At 43.3% G+C, this 15800-nt stretch overlaps 1 pseudogene; it reads left to right on the forward strand.

Annotated features, from left to right (window-relative positions):
- LOC129536276 (retinol dehydrogenase 16-like) overlaps positions 1 to 15800 on the forward strand; it is a 34620-nt pseudogene that overhangs the window by 17118 nt on the left and 1702 nt on the right.

The following is a 15800-nucleotide window of genomic DNA, read 5'->3' on the forward strand; positions in this document are numbered from 1 at the left end:
GGAATGGCAGGATATATTTAAAGTACTGAAAGGGAAAAATCTACAACCAAGATTACTGTACCCAGCAAGGATCTCATTCAAAATTGATGGAGAAATAAAAAGCTTTTCAGACAAGCAAAGATTAAGAGAATTCACTACTACTAAACCAGCTTTACAACAAATGTTAGAGGGACTTATATAGTCAAGAAATACAAGAGAAGGAAAAAGATCTACAAAATCAACCCCAAACAATTAAGAAAATGGTAATAGGAACATACATATCAATAATTAAATAAAAATGGATTAAATGTCCCAACCAAAAGACACAGACTGGTCAAATGGATACAAAAACAAGACCCATATTATGCTGTCTACAAGAAACACACTTCAGACCTCAAGACACATAAGACTGAAAGTGAGAGGATGGAAAAATATATTCCATGCCAATGGGAAGCAAGAGAAAACTTGAGTAGCAATCCTCATATCAGACAAAATAGACCTTAACATAAAGAAGATTACAAGAGATAAGGAAGGACACTACATAATGATCAAAGGATCAATCCAAGAGGAAGACATAACAATTGTAAATATCTATGCACCCAACATAGGAGCACCTCAATACATAAGACAAAGACTAACAGACATAAAAGGAGAAATTGACAGTAGCACAATAATAGGAGACTTGAACACCCCACTGTCACCAATGGACAGATCATCAAAACAGAAACTTAATAAGGAAACACAAGTCTTAAATTAAACATTAGATGAAATGGATCTCATTGATATCTTCGGGACATTCCATCCAAATGTAGAATACACCTTCTTCTCAAGTGCACATGGAACATTCTCCAGGATGGACCACATCTTGGGTCACAAATACAACCTCAGTAAATTTAAGAAAATTGAAATCATATCAAGTGTCTTCTCCAACCACAATACTATGAGACTAGATATCAATTACAAGGAAAAAAGTGTAAGAAACACAAACACATGGAGATTAAGCAACACATTTCTAAATAACCAATGGATTACTGAAGAAACCAAAAGGGAAATCAAAAAATTTCTATAAAGAAATGACAATGAAAATAGGACAATTCAAAACCTATGGGATGCAGCAAAAACAGTTTTAAGAGGGAAGGTTATAGCAATACAATCCTACCTCAAGAAACAAGAAAATGTTGAATAGACAACCTAACTTTACACCTAGAACAACTGGAGAAAGAAGAACCCAAACCTCCAAAATTAGTAGAAGGAAAGAAATCGTAAAGATCCAAGCAGAAACAAATGAAAAAGAAATGAAAGAAACAATAGTAAAGATGAATAAAACTGAAAGCTGGGTCTTTGAGAAGATAAACAAAATTGACAAACCGTTAGCCAGACTCATCCAAAAAAAAAAGAGAAGAATCAAATCAACAAAATTAGAAATGAAAAAGGAGAGGTTACAACAGACAATGTAGAAATACAAAGGATTGTAAGAGACTCTTATGAACAACTATATGGCAATAAAATGGTTAACCTGGAAGAAATGGACAGATTGTTAGAAACTAAGTTCAATCTTCTGAGACTGAACCAGGAAGAAATAAAAATTATGAACAACCCAATTACAAGCACTGAAATTGAAGCTGTGATCAAAAACCTGCCAAAAAACAAAAGCCCAGGACCAGATGGTTTCAGAGGAGAATTCTATCAAACACTGAGAGAAGAGCTGTGGTGTTGGAGAAGACTCTTGAGAGTCCCTTGGACTGCAAGGAGATCCAACCAGTCCATTCTAAAGGTCAATCCTGGGTGTTCATTGGAAGGATTGATGCTAAAGCTGAAACTGCAATGCTTTGGCCACCTCATGCGACGAGTTGACTCACTGGAAAAGACTGATGCTGGGAAAGGTTGGGGGCGGGAGGAGAAGGGGACGTCAGAGAATGAGATGGCTGGATGGCATCACCGACTCTGTGGACATGAGTTTGAGTGAACTCCAGGAGTTTGTGATGGACAGGGAGGCCTGGCGTGCTGTGATTCATGGGGTCGCGGAGAGTCGGACACGACTGAGCAACTGAACTGAACTGAACTGAATGCCTATCCTTCTAAAACTGTTTTAAAAAAATTGCAGAGGAAGGAACACTTCCAAACTCATTCTGCGAGGCCACCATCACCCTGATACCAAAACCAAAGACAACACAAAAAAAGAAAACTACAGGCCAATATCACTGATGAACAGATACAAAAATCCTCAACAAAATTTTAGCAAACAGAACTCAGCAACATATCAAAAAGCTCATACACCATGATCAAGTTGAGTTCACTCCCAGGATTATAAGAATTCTTCAATATATGAAAATCAATCAATGTGATACATCATATTAACAAATTGAAAGATAAAAACCATACGATAATCTCAATAGATGCAGAAAAACCTTTTGACAAATTCAGCATCCATTTATGATTGAAACTCTTCAAAAAATGGGCATAGAAAGAACCTACCTCAACATAGTAAAGGCCATATATGATAAACCTTCTCAAACATCATTCTCAATGGTGAATAACTGAAAGCATTCCTTCTAAGATCAGGAACAAGACAAGGGTGTCCACTTTCTCCACTATTATTCAGCATAGTTCTGGAAGTCCTAGCTACAGCAGTCAGAGAAGAAAAAGAAATAAAAGGAACCCAGATGGGAAAAGAAGCGAAGCTCTCACTGTGTGCAGATGACATGATACTGTACATAGAATACGCTAAGATAGAATTAGAAAATTACTAAAGCTTATCAGTGAATTTAGCAAAGTTTCAGGATACAAAATCAATACACAGAAACCACTTGCATTTCTATATACTAACAATGAAAAATCAGAAAGAGAAATTAAGGAATCAATTCCATTCACCACTGCAACAAAAAGAATTAAATATCTAGGAATAAACATATCCAAGGAGAAAAAAGAACTCTACACAGAAAATGATAAGACACTAATGAAAGAAATCAAAGACTACATAAACAGATGGAGAGATATTCCATATTCCTGGGTAGGAAAAATCAATATTGTGAAAATGACTATGCTACCAAATGCAATCTACAGATTCAACACAATCCCTATCAAATTACTAATGACATTTTCCACAGAACTAGAACAGAAAATTTCACAATTCATATGGAAACACAAAAGATTCCAAATAGCCAAAGCAGTCTTGAAAAAGAGGAATGGAGCTGGAGGAATCAAACTTCCTGACTTCAGATTATACTACAAAGTTACAGTCATCAAGACAGTATGGTACTGGCACAAAAACAGAAATATAGACAAATGGAACAAGACAGAAAGCCCAGAAATAAACCCATCCACCTATGGGTACCTTATTTTTGACAAAGGAGGCAAGAATATACAATGCGGCAAAGATAACCTCTTCAATAAATGGTGCTGGGAAAACTGGAGAGCTACAAAGAATGAAATTTGAACACCTCCTAACACCACATACAAAGATAAGCTCAAAATGGATTAAAGACTTAAATTTAAGACCAGAATCTATAAAACTCTTAGAGGAAAACATAGGCAGAACACTCGATGACATAAATCAAAACAAGATCCTCTATGCCCCACCTCTTAGACTAATGTAAACAAAAGCAAAAGTAAACAAGTGGAACCTGATTAAACTTAAAAGCTTTTGCATAGCAAAGGAAACTATAAGCAAGGTGAAAGACAACTCTCTGAATGGGAGAAAATAACAGCAAATGAAACAACTGACAGAAGATTAATTTCTAAAATATACAAGCAGCTTATACAACTCAACGCCAGAAAAACAAACAACCCAATCAAAAACTGGGAAAAAGAATTAAACTGACATTTCTCCAAAGAAGACATACAGAAATCCATGAAAAGATGCTCAGCATTGTTCATTATTAGAGAAATGCAAATCAAAATTACAATGAGATGTCACTTCACATCAGTCAGAATGGCCATCATCAAAAAGTCTACAAACAATAAATGCTAGAGGTGATGTGGAGAAAAGGGAATGCTCTTGCACTGTTGGTGGGAATGTAAATTGGCACAACTACTATGGAAGACGGTATGGAGATTCCTTAAAAAACTAGGGCTAAAACCAGCATATGACCCAGCAATCCCACACCTAGGCACGTACTCTGAGGAAACCACAATTGAAAGAGACACATGTATCCCATCGTTCTTTGCAGCACTATTTACAATAGTTAGAACATGGAAGCAACCTAGACGTCCATCGATGGATGAATGGATAAAGAAGTAGTGGCAGATATACACAATGGAATATTCAGTTCAGTTCAGTTCAGTCACTCAGTCGTGTCTGACTCTCCGCGACCCCATGAATCACAGCATGCCAGGCCTCCCTGTCCATCACCAACTCCCGGAGTACACTCAAACCCGTGTCCACAGAGTCGGTGATACCATCCAGCCATCTCATTCTCCGTCGTCCCCTTCTCCTCCCGCCCCCAACCTTTCCCAGCATCAGAGTCTTTTCCAGTGAGTCAACTCGTCGCATGAGGTGGCCAAAGTATTGCAGTTTCAGCTTTAGCATCAGTCCCTCCAATGAACATCCAGGATTGATCTCCTTCAGAATGGACTGGCTGGATCTCCTTGCAGTATAAGGGACTCTCAAGAGTCTTCTCCAACACCACAGTTCAAAAGCATCGATTCTTCGGCGATCAGCCTTCTTCACAGTCCAACTCTCACATCCATACATGACCACGGGAAAAACCATTGCCTTGACTAGACGGACCTTGGTTGGCAAAGTAATGTCTCTGCTTTTTAATATACTATCAAGGTTGGTCATAACTTTCCTTCCAAGGAGCAAGCGTCTTTTAATTTCATGGCTGCAATCAGCATCTGCAGTGATTTTGGAGCCCAAAAAAATAAAGTCTGACACAGTTTCCACTGTTTTTCCATCTATTTCCCATGAAGTGATGGGACCAGATGCCATGATCTTTGTTTTCTGAATATTGAGCTTCAAGCCAACCTTTTCACTCTCCTCTTTCACTTTCATCAAGAGGCTTTTGAGTTCCCCTTCACTTTCTGCCATAAGGGTAGTGTCATCTGCATATCTGAGGTTATTGATATTTCTCCCAGCAATCTTGATTCCAGCTTGTGCTTCTTCCAGCCCAGCGTTCCTCATGATGGAATATTACTCAGCCATAAAAAGGGATGCCTTTGAGTCAGTTCTGATGAGGTGGATGAACCTAGAACCTATTATACAGAATAAAGTGAGTCAGAAAGAGAAAGATAAATATTGTATTCTAACACATACATCAGAGAAGGCAATGGCAAGCCACTCCAGTACTCTTGCCTAGAAAATCCCATGGATGGAGGAGCCTGGTAGGCTGCAGTCCGTGGGGTTGCTAAGGGTCAGACATGACTGAGCGACTTCACTTTCACTTTTCACTTTCACACATTGGAGAAGGAAATGGCAACCCACTCCAGTGTTCTTGCCTGGAGAATCCCAGGGATGGGGGAGCCTGGTGGGCTTCCGTCTATGGGGTCACACAGAGTCAGACACGACTGAAGTGACTTAGCAGCAGTAGCAGCAGCAACACATACATACAGAATCTAGAAAAATGGTACTGAAAAATTTTTTTACAGGGCAGCAATGGAGAAACAGACATAGAGAACCTATGGACAAGGGGAGAGGGGAGGAGAGGGTGAGATGTATGGAAAGAATAACATGGAAACTTCCATTACCATTTGTAAAATAGACAGCCAAAGGGAATTTGCTGTATGGCTCAGGAAACTCAAACAGGGGCTCTGTATCAACCTAGAGGGGTGGGATTGGAAGGGAGGTGGGAGGGAGGTTCAAAAGGGAGGAGATATATGTATACCTATGGCTGATTCACATTGAGGTTTGACAGAATACAGCAAAATTCTGTAAAGCAATTATCCTTCAATTAAAAATAAATTATTTTTTTATAATAGCCAGGACATGGAAGCAATCTAGATGTCCATCTGCAGACGAATGGATAAGAAAGCTGTGGTACATATACACAATGGAGTATTGCTGCTGCTGCTGCTGCTGCTAAGTCGCTTCAGTCGTGTCCGACTCTGTGCGACCCCATAGACTGCAGCCCACCAGGCTCCTCCATCCATGGGATTCTCCAGGCAAGAGTACTGGAGTGGGGTGCCATTGTATCACACAGCCATTAAAAAGAATACATTTGAACCAGTTCTAATGAGGTGGATGAAACTGGAGCCTATTATACAGAGTGAAGTAAGCCAGAAAGAAAAACACCAATACAGTATCAGTTCAGTTCAGTTCAGTTCAGTCGCTCAGTCGTGTCCGACTCTCTGTGACCCCATGAATTACAGCACGACAGGCCTCCCTGTCCATCACCAACTCCCGGAGTACACTCAAACTCATGTCCACAGAGTCGGTGATGCCATCCAGCCATCTCATTCTCCGTCGTCCCCTTCTCCTCCCGCCCCCAACCTTTCCCAGCATCAGACTCTTTTCCAGTGAGTCAACTCGTTGCATGAGGTGGCCAGAGTATTGCAGTTTCAGCTTTAGCATCAGTCCTTCCAATGAACATCCAGGATTGACCTCCTTTAGAATGGACTGGTTGGATCTCCTTGCAGTATAAGGGACTCTCAAGAGTCTTCTCCAACACCACAGTTCAAAAGCATCGATTCTTCGGCGATCAGCTTTCTTCACAGTCCAACTCTCACATCCATACATGACCATGGGAAAAACCATTGCCTTGACTAGACGGACCTTTGTTGGCAAAGTAATGTCTCTGCTTTTTAATATACTATCTAGGTTGGTCATAACTTTCCTTCCAAGGAGCAAGCGTCTTTTAATTTCATGGCTGCAATCAGCATCTGCAGTGATTTTGGAGCCCAAAAAAATAAAGTCTGACACAGTTTCCACTGTTTTTCCATCTATTTCCCATGAAGTGATGGGACCAGATGCCATGATCTTTGTTTTCTGAATATTGAGCTTCAAGCCAACCTTTTCACTCTCCTCTTTCACTTTCATCAAGAGGCTTTTGAGTTCCCCTTCACTTTCTGCCATAAGGGTAGTGTCATCTGCATATCTGAGGTTATTGATATTTCTCCCAGCAATCTTGATTCCAGCTTGTGCTTCTTCCAGCCCAGCGTTCCTCATGATGGAATATTACTCAGCCATAAAAAGGGATGCCTTTGAGTCAGTTCTGATGAGGTGGATGAACCTAGAACCTATTATACAGAATAAAGTGAGTCAGAAAGAGAAAGATAAATATTGTATTCTAACACATACATCGGAGAAGGCAATGGCAAGCCACTCCAGTACTCTTGCCTAGAAAATCCCATGGATGGAGGAGCCTGGTAGGCTGCAGTCCGTGGGGTTGCTAAGGGTCAGACATGACTGAGCGACTTCACTTTCACTTTTCACTTTCACACATTGGAGAAGGAAATGGCAACCCACTCCAGTGTTCTTGCCTGGAGAATCCCAGGGATGGGGGAGCCTGGTGGGCTTCCGTCTATGGGGTCACACAGAGTCAGACACGACTGAAGTGACTTAGCAGCAGTAGCAGCAGCAACACATACATACAGAATCTAGAAAAATGGTACTGAAAAATTTTTTTACAGGGCAGCAATGGAGAAACAGACATAGAGAACCTATGGACAAGGGGAGAGGGGAGGAGAGGGTGAGATGTATGGAAAGAATAACATGGAAACTTCCATTACCATTTGTAAAATAGACAGCCAAAGGGAATTTGCTGTATGGCTCAGGAAACTCAAACAGGGGCTCTGTATCAACCTAGAGGGGTGGGATTGGAAGGGAGGTGGGAGGGAGGTTCAAAAGGGAGGAGATATATGTATACCTATGGCTGATTCACATTGAGGTTTGACAGAATACAGCAAAATTCTGTAAAGCAATTATCCGTCAATTAAAAATAAATTATTTTTTTATAATAGCCAGGACATGGAAGCAATCTAGATGTCCATCTGCAGACGAATGGATAAGAAAGCTGTGGTACATATACACAATGGAGTATTGCTGCTGCTGCTGCTGCTGCTAAGTCGCTTCAGTCGTGTCCGACTCTGTGCGACCCCATAGACTGCAGCCCACCAGGCTCCTCCATCCATGGGATTCTCCAGGCAAGAGTACTGGAGTGGGGTGCCATTGTATCACACAGCCATTAAAAAGAATACATTTGAACCAGTTCTAATGAGGTGGATGAAACTGGAGCCTATTATACAGAGTGAAGTAAGCCAGAAAGAAAAACACCAATACAGTATCAGTTCAGTTCAGTTCAGTTCAGTCGCTCAGTCGTGTCCGACTCTCTGTGACCCCATGAATTACAGCACGACAGGCCTCCCTGTCCATCACCAACTCCCGGAGTACACTCAAACTCATGTCCACAGAGTCGGTGATGCCATCCAGCCATCTCATTCTCCGTCGTCCCCTTCTCCTCCCGCCCCCAACCTTTCCCAGCATCAGACTCTTTTCCAGTGAGTCAACTCGTTGCATGAGGTGGCCAGAGTATTGCAGTTTCAGCTTTAGCATCAGTCCTTCCAATGAACATCCAGGATTGACCTCCTTTAGAATGGACTGGTTGGATCTCCTTGCAGTATAAGGGACTCTCAAGAGTCTTCTCCAACACCACAGTTCAAAAGCATCGATTCTTCGGCGATCAGCTTTCTTCACAGTCCAACTCTCACATCCATACATGACCATGGGAAAAACCATTGCCTTGACTAGACGGACCTTTGTTGGCAAAGTAATGTCTCTGCTTTTTAATATACTATCTAGGTTGGTCATAACTTTCCTTCCAAGGAGCAAGCGTCTTTTAATTTCATGGCTGCAATCAGCATCTGCAGTGACCTTGGAGCCCAAAAAAATAAAGTCTGACACAGTTTCCACTGTTTTTCCATCTATTTCCCATGAAGTGATGGGACCAGATGCCATGATCTTTGTTTTCTGAATATTGAGCTTCAAGCCAACCTTTTCACTCTCCTCTTTCACTTTCATCAAGAGGCTTTTGAGTTCCTCTTCACTTTCTGCCATAAGGGTAGTGTCATCTGCATATCTGAGGTTATTGATATTTCTCCCAGCAATCTTGATTCCAGCTTGTGCTTCTTCCAGCCCAGCGTTCCTCATGATGTACTCTGCATATAAGTTAAATAAGCAAGGTGACAATATACAGCCTTGACGTACACCTTTTCCTCTTTGGAACCAGTCAGTTGTTCCATGTCCAGTTCTAACTGTTGCTTCCTGACCTGCATACAGGTTTCTCAAGAGGCAGGTCAGGTGGTCTGGTATTCCCATCTCTTTCAGAATGTTCCACAGTTTATTGTGATCCACACAGTCAAAGGCTTTGGCATAGTCAATGAAACAGAAATAGATGTTTTTCTGGAACTCTCTTGCTTTCTCCATGATCCAGCGGATGTTGGCAATTTGATCTCTGGTGCCTCTGCCTTTTCTAAAACCTGCTTGAACATCTGGGAGTTCATGGTTTACATACTGCTGAAGCCTGGCTTGGAGAATTTTGAGCATGACTTTGCTAGTGTGTGAGATGAGTGCAATTGTGCGGTAGACTGAGCATTCTTTGGCATTGCCTTTCTTTGGGATTGGAATGAAGACTGACCTCTTCCAGTCCTGTGGCCAGTGCTGAGTTTTCCAAATCTGCTGGCATATTGAGTGCAGCACTTTCACAGCATCGTCTTTCAAGATTTGAAATAGCTCAACTGGAATTCCATCACCTCCACTAGCTTTGTTCGTAGTGATGCTTTCTAAGGCCCACTTGACTTCACATTCCAAGAGGTCTGGCTCTAGGTCAGTGATCACGTTATCGTGACTATCTTGGTCGTGAAGATCTTTTTTGTACAGTTCTTCTGTGTATTCCTGCCACCTCTTCTTAATATCTTCTGCTTCTGTTAGGTCCATACCATTTCTGTCCTTTATCGAACCCATCTTTGCATGAAATGTTCCCTTGGAATCTCTCATTTTCTTGAAGAGGTCTCTTGTTTTTCCTATTCTGTTGTTTTCCTCTATTTCTTTGCATTGATCACTGAGGAAGTCTTTCTTATCTCTCCTTGCTATTCTTTGGAACTCTGCATTCAGATGCTTATATCTTTCCTTTTCTCCTTTGCTTTTCGCCTCTCTTCTTTTCACAGCTAATACAGTATACTAATGCATATATATGGAATTTAGAAAGGTGGTAACAGTAACCCTGTATATGAGACAGCAAAAGAGACACAGATGTATAGAACAGTCTTTTGGACTCTGTGGGAGAGGGTGAGGGTGGGATGATTTGGGAGCATGGCATTGAAACATGTATATTATCATATGTGAAATGAATAACCAGTCCAGGTTAGATGCATGATACAGGATGCTCAGGGCTGGTGCACTGGGATGACCCAGAGCGATGATATGGGGAGGGAGGTGGGAGAGGGGTTCAAGAAGGGGAACACATGTACACCCAGGGTGGATTCATGTCAATGTATGGCAAAACCAATACAATATTGTAAAGTAATTAGCCTCCAATTAAAATTTTTAAAAAAATCTAAAAAAATAAAAAAGAAAGGATTGTGGTAAATGTACCAAAGAGTGTAGTAGTGAGAAGGAAAAAAGAGGAATGAGTTTTTCTCTTTTCTGTTCCTGAGAACAAGGCCTCAACATTCCTAGCTTTCTTTTCACTGTAATTTTTTCTAAGATTTATGTCTGTAACTAAGTTTGCCTTTCTGCCACCTGACTCATTAGAAGCTACAATTTACGTTTTCTCCTTTGACTCTAAATATATCCCCTACCAGGTGTTTACCCTTACAACATCCTTCCCCTTGTAGTTCCATATCAGAAAGGAGACACAGAGCCACTGAATTGCCATACTCAATTACTGGGTTACTGACACTGGTGGTGGTGGTTTAGTTGCTAAGTCGTGTCCAACTCTTGTGACCCAGTGAACTGTAGCCCACCAGGCTGCTCTGTCCATGGGATTTTCCAGGCAAGAGTACTGGAGTGGATTGCCATTTCCTTCTCCAGGAGATCTTCCCGACCCAGGAATCGAACCTGGGTCTCCTGCATTGCAGGCAGATTCTTACCGACTGAGCTATGAGGGAAGCCTGTTACTGACACTAGTTTATGACTATCTTTGAAATAATGCAAGAGGAAGAAATCAAGATCCAGTCACCTTTGTTCCTCACCACTGACTCCTGACTGTGAGCCCTTGCCTTATAAGCCCCCACACTCCTCATAGAGTGGGGGTGGGGAGGGCACAGTTCTTGAGGCATGAGCCTACTGTGTTCCCCCCTCCACTGGCTGAGAATAAAAGCCACCTTTCTATTTCCTCCAAACTCTGTCCATATTTTTCACTGAGCTTCTGTGGACAGAGAAGGCCAAGGTTTTGGCTGGCCATAAGAGGACGCTTTGGGGTTAGAGTCAGTAATACTCACTGAAGAGGGTGAACGGGAAAATCTAGAAAACTCCCTGCCGGAGAGTGTGGAAGCTGGTTGGTCAACCATAATCCTGTGTGTTCTTAATTCCTCCTGTCTGATCACTAGTAAGTCAATTTCACCACAGCCTGTGTGTGTCTGTCCCCTGGAAAGCCATATGGCTGGACCTAGTGGTCTTTGTGGCCCTGTACTACCTCCTGTGCTGGTATTGGGAGAGGCAGGTGGTGAGCCACCTCCAGGACAAGTTCGTCTTCATCACAGGCTGTGACTCGGGCTTTGGGAAACTGCTGGCTGGGCAGCTTGATATATCACAGAAACCAGGACAATATTACCCTTCAGTTAAAGGAATTATCCTTCAATTAAAAAATAAAGGAACAAAATAGGGCAAAAGAGAAACCCTTAGGATTGTATCATTGATTATGGCAGGGTAGTTTCCTTCAAGCTGATGAATCTTTTCTGAAGATGGGCTAGAGTGATCTCTTATATGAGTGGGAGGACAGCGTGGGGTTTTCTGGGGTAGAAGGTGAACTCTGTGTCCTTTGGTTGATGGATATAGAGAGGGAGCCCAGCCTCCCCTCCAAATACCCCATGTAACCCCCTAGATTCCTGCAGGGACATGACTCAGTATTGATGGGGGTGTTTCAAGCCCAGGCTCTAGAGGTCAATATCAGGCCTGTCCACAATTTCCCCCGAACCCAGGATTTCAAGTCTGATTTATCCACACAGTCTGCATCCATACGATACTCGTACTTCTTTCTGTCTTTTATCCAGTGTCTCTTCTTTGTCTCTCTTGCCCTCACTCTCTCACCGTCTCACTCTGTTTCCCTCTCTTCCCCTCATAGTAGCTGCTAACCACTCAGTCCTGAAGGTGGCAGAAAATCTGAGCAGCTAGGGAATATTTATCATGTCTGCAAAGACAACAGGGACTGTGAAAGACACAACTTCACCCTCTGAGTTAGAGACTGTAGACACACAAGAGTACCTGCCTTTGTCCGCTCTGGGGTGCTTGTTCCCTGTCACCAGGCAGTAGGCGGGGTGTGAACACTGAGTCAGGAGGGAGCACACCTTCTGTCCTCCCACTGCTCACAGGGTCCAGACTCCCCAAACCCCGGGAGCGCGTTGGTCTTTGTTCCAGTCTCTCCCGCTGCAGCCTCTCTCTTAAAGTCCTTCTGGGTTGGGAGGTGACTTGGCACCATGGCTCAGTCCTCTCTCCTGGGCCCAGCACATGTTCATCCTCACTCTTCCCAGGACTCTGGGGTCTTGTGAATAATGCCGGCATTTGCACACCCACGGCACCCAACAAGTGGCTGACCAAACAGGACTTCGTGAAGATTCTGGACGTGAACCTATTGGGGGTAATTGATGTGACCCTGAGTCTGCTGCCCCTGGTGCAGAAGGCGAGAGGCCATGTGATCAACGTCTCCAGCATAATGAGCTGGGTGTCCCTCAAAGGGGGAGGATATAGTAAGTCCAAGTACAGTGTGGAGGCCTTCTCAGACTCCCTCAGGTAATGGTCTGGGATGGAGGTCCTTCTTCTTTTCGGCTTCTGAGCTCTGAGCAGGGGGTTGTAGTGGGGCGGCAGTTTCTCCAGGGATTTTCATACATCACAGACCTAACGGCTCTTCCTTCTAGGTCCCTCTCCCTTACTCTGTGTAGGTCCTTCACTGGGAAGCTGGGAAGCACCTTCATATGTTTCCCATGCTCAGTTGGTCCCAGACTTATAGAGTTTGATTCAACTTATTCCTGCCTTGCAGGAGGGCCCATGGTCAGAAATTATTGGAGGCACAATGACGGATAGTTTTGCCTGTGCAGGCCTTTCGTGTGCTCAGCTGTTGTGTTATTTAGGCTCTGGGAACCCTTGGGGGGGAGGGTGGAAGTGTACCCCTTGAAGCAATTAGTTAAGGGAGCCACATAGTCAAATCAGTGGTAGAGACCACTGGCTGCAGAGAACAGGTGTCTCTGATGTGTGGGAGCTCTGTCCACAGGCAGGGGGATGCTCCTTAGAGGACACAGGGGTTACGGAGGTGGGAGAGGGGAGACAGAGGATGTGGACTGTGGAAAGACAGAATGTGCAAACGTGGTGACTGATTGGAGTGAGAGGAACAGGAGCAGGCAGCGTTTCAGTGATGCTCCGCAGCACAGTTGGTAGGGTGTAGCACAGATAGGCACAGGGTGTAAAATAATTAGGAAAATGGTCAAACTCTATAGAGAAGCAGTAACATCACCATGAGCTTCTTTCCCTGGCTTCTGGGTCTCACAACTTCTGAGAGCTCCCAGTCCATCTCACCCAGCCCTGTACTGGTGTCTAACTGTTCATTCATGTTCTGCTTGCACGACCTCTCAAGTCCTTGCCCCTCATCCTGTCTACAGGAGGGAGTTCTCCTGCTTCAGAGTGAAGGTTGGTATGATTGAGCCTGGTTACTTCCTGATCAATATGACCCAAGATGAGGTGTTTAATGGAAATCTCCAGGCATCATGGGATCATGCCAGCCCAGTGATCCAGGAACTCTATGGAGACAACTTCCTTGCTGACTGTGAGTAAGCTGTGGGCTTTGGGAAAATATTCAGAAATGCATCATTAGTACCTCCTCCAGTCTCAGTCCCATCCTCCAGGCTCTGAGTTACCCACACAGTGGGGATATGAACTCATCCCCAAGGTCTCTGTTTAGTCAACTGGAGACAGAAGGGAAGGATTGAGACTTGGTAGATCTAGAGAACAGTTTCTCTTCAGAAACCCTTTTAATTTGGAAAGGAGACTGATGCCACAGAGGGATACACCCCTGGAATCATGGCAGGCTGGTGTTAGGACCACCTTTTTTCAGGTGCCTCAATTTCTAGGGTGAGTAGAGACCTCCCATGAAGTGATGGGACCAGATGCCATGATCTTCGTTTTCTGAATGTTGAGCTTCAAGCCAACATTTTCACTCTCCTCTTTCACTTTCATCAAGAGGCCTTTGAGTTCCTCTTCAATTTCTGCCATAAGGGTGGTGTCATCTGCATATCTGAGGTTATTGATATTTCTCCCAGCAATCTTGATTCCAGCTTGTGCTTCTTCCAGCCCAGCGTTCCTCATGATGTACTCTTCATATAAGTTAAATAAGCAGGGTGACAATATACAACCTTGACGTACTCCTTTTCCTATTTGGAACCAGTCTGTTGTTCCATGTCCAGTTCTAACTGTTGCTTCCTGACATGCATACAGGTTTCTCAAGAGGCAGGTCAGGTGGTCTGGTATTCCCATCTCTTTCAGAATTTTCCACAGTTTATTGTGATCCATACAGTCAAAGTCTTTGGCCTCCAGTATGTAGTATACATATTCCCTGGAAAGGTACTCGAAGGTACTTAGTGTGGAAGTGTATTTTTTTCTAGGTGCTAGGACACATTATGATGTGTCCTACGATGTGTCCAGATAATCACGATAGTGTGATCAATCACCCAGAGCCAGACATACTGGAATGTGAAGGCAAGTGGGTCTTAGGAAGTATCATTATGAACAAAGCTAGTGGAGGTGATGGAATTCCAGTTGAGCTATTTCAAATCCTGAAAGATGATGCTGGGAAAGTGCTGCACTCAATATGCCAGCAAATTTGGAAAACTTAAGAATCAAGATTGCTGGGAGAAATATCAATAACCTCAGATAGGCAGATGACACTGCCCTTATGGCAGTAATTGAAGAGGAACTCAAAAGCCTCTTTATGAAAGTGAAAGAGGAGAGTGAAAAGGTTGGCTTGAAGCTCAACATTCAGAAAACAAAGATCATTGCATCTGGTCCCATCACTTCATGGGAAATAGATGGAAAAACAGTGGAAGCGGTGTCAGACTTTGTTTTTTGGGGCTCCAAAATCACTGGGGATGCTGATTGCAGCCATGATATTAAAAGACGTTTACTCCTTGGAAGGAAAGTTATGACCAACCTTGATAGTATATTAAAAAGCAGAGACATTACTTTGCCAACCAAGGTCTGTCTAGTCAAGGCTATGGTTTTTCCCGTGGTCATGTATGGATGTGAGAGTTGGACTGTGAAGAAAGCTGATCGCCGAAGAATTAATGCTTTTGAACTGTGGTGTTGGAGGAGACTGTTGAGAGTCCCTTGGACTGCAAGGAGATCCAGCCAGTCCATTCTGGAGGAGATCAATCCTGGGTGTTAATTGGAAGGACTGATGCCAAAGTTGAAACTGCAATACTTTGGCCACCTCATGCGACGAGTTGACTCACTGGAAAAGACTCTGATGCTGGGAAAGGTTGGGGGCGGGAGGAGAAGGGGACGACAGAGAATGAGATGGCTGGATGGCATCACCGACTCTGTGGACATGAGTTTGAGTGTACTCCGGGAGTTTGTGATGGACAGGGAGGCCTGGTGTGCTGTGATTCATGGGGTCACGGAGAGTCGGACACGACTGAGTGACTAAACTGAACTGAACTGAACAATGGCCACAGGACTGGAAAAA

This window comes from Moschus berezovskii, chromosome 6 (assembly GCF_049115385.1).
Source record: "Moschus berezovskii isolate FMDL1 chromosome 6, NW_MosBer_1.0, whole genome shotgun sequence".
NCBI lineage: Eukaryota > Metazoa > Chordata > Mammalia > Artiodactyla > Moschidae > Moschus > Moschus berezovskii.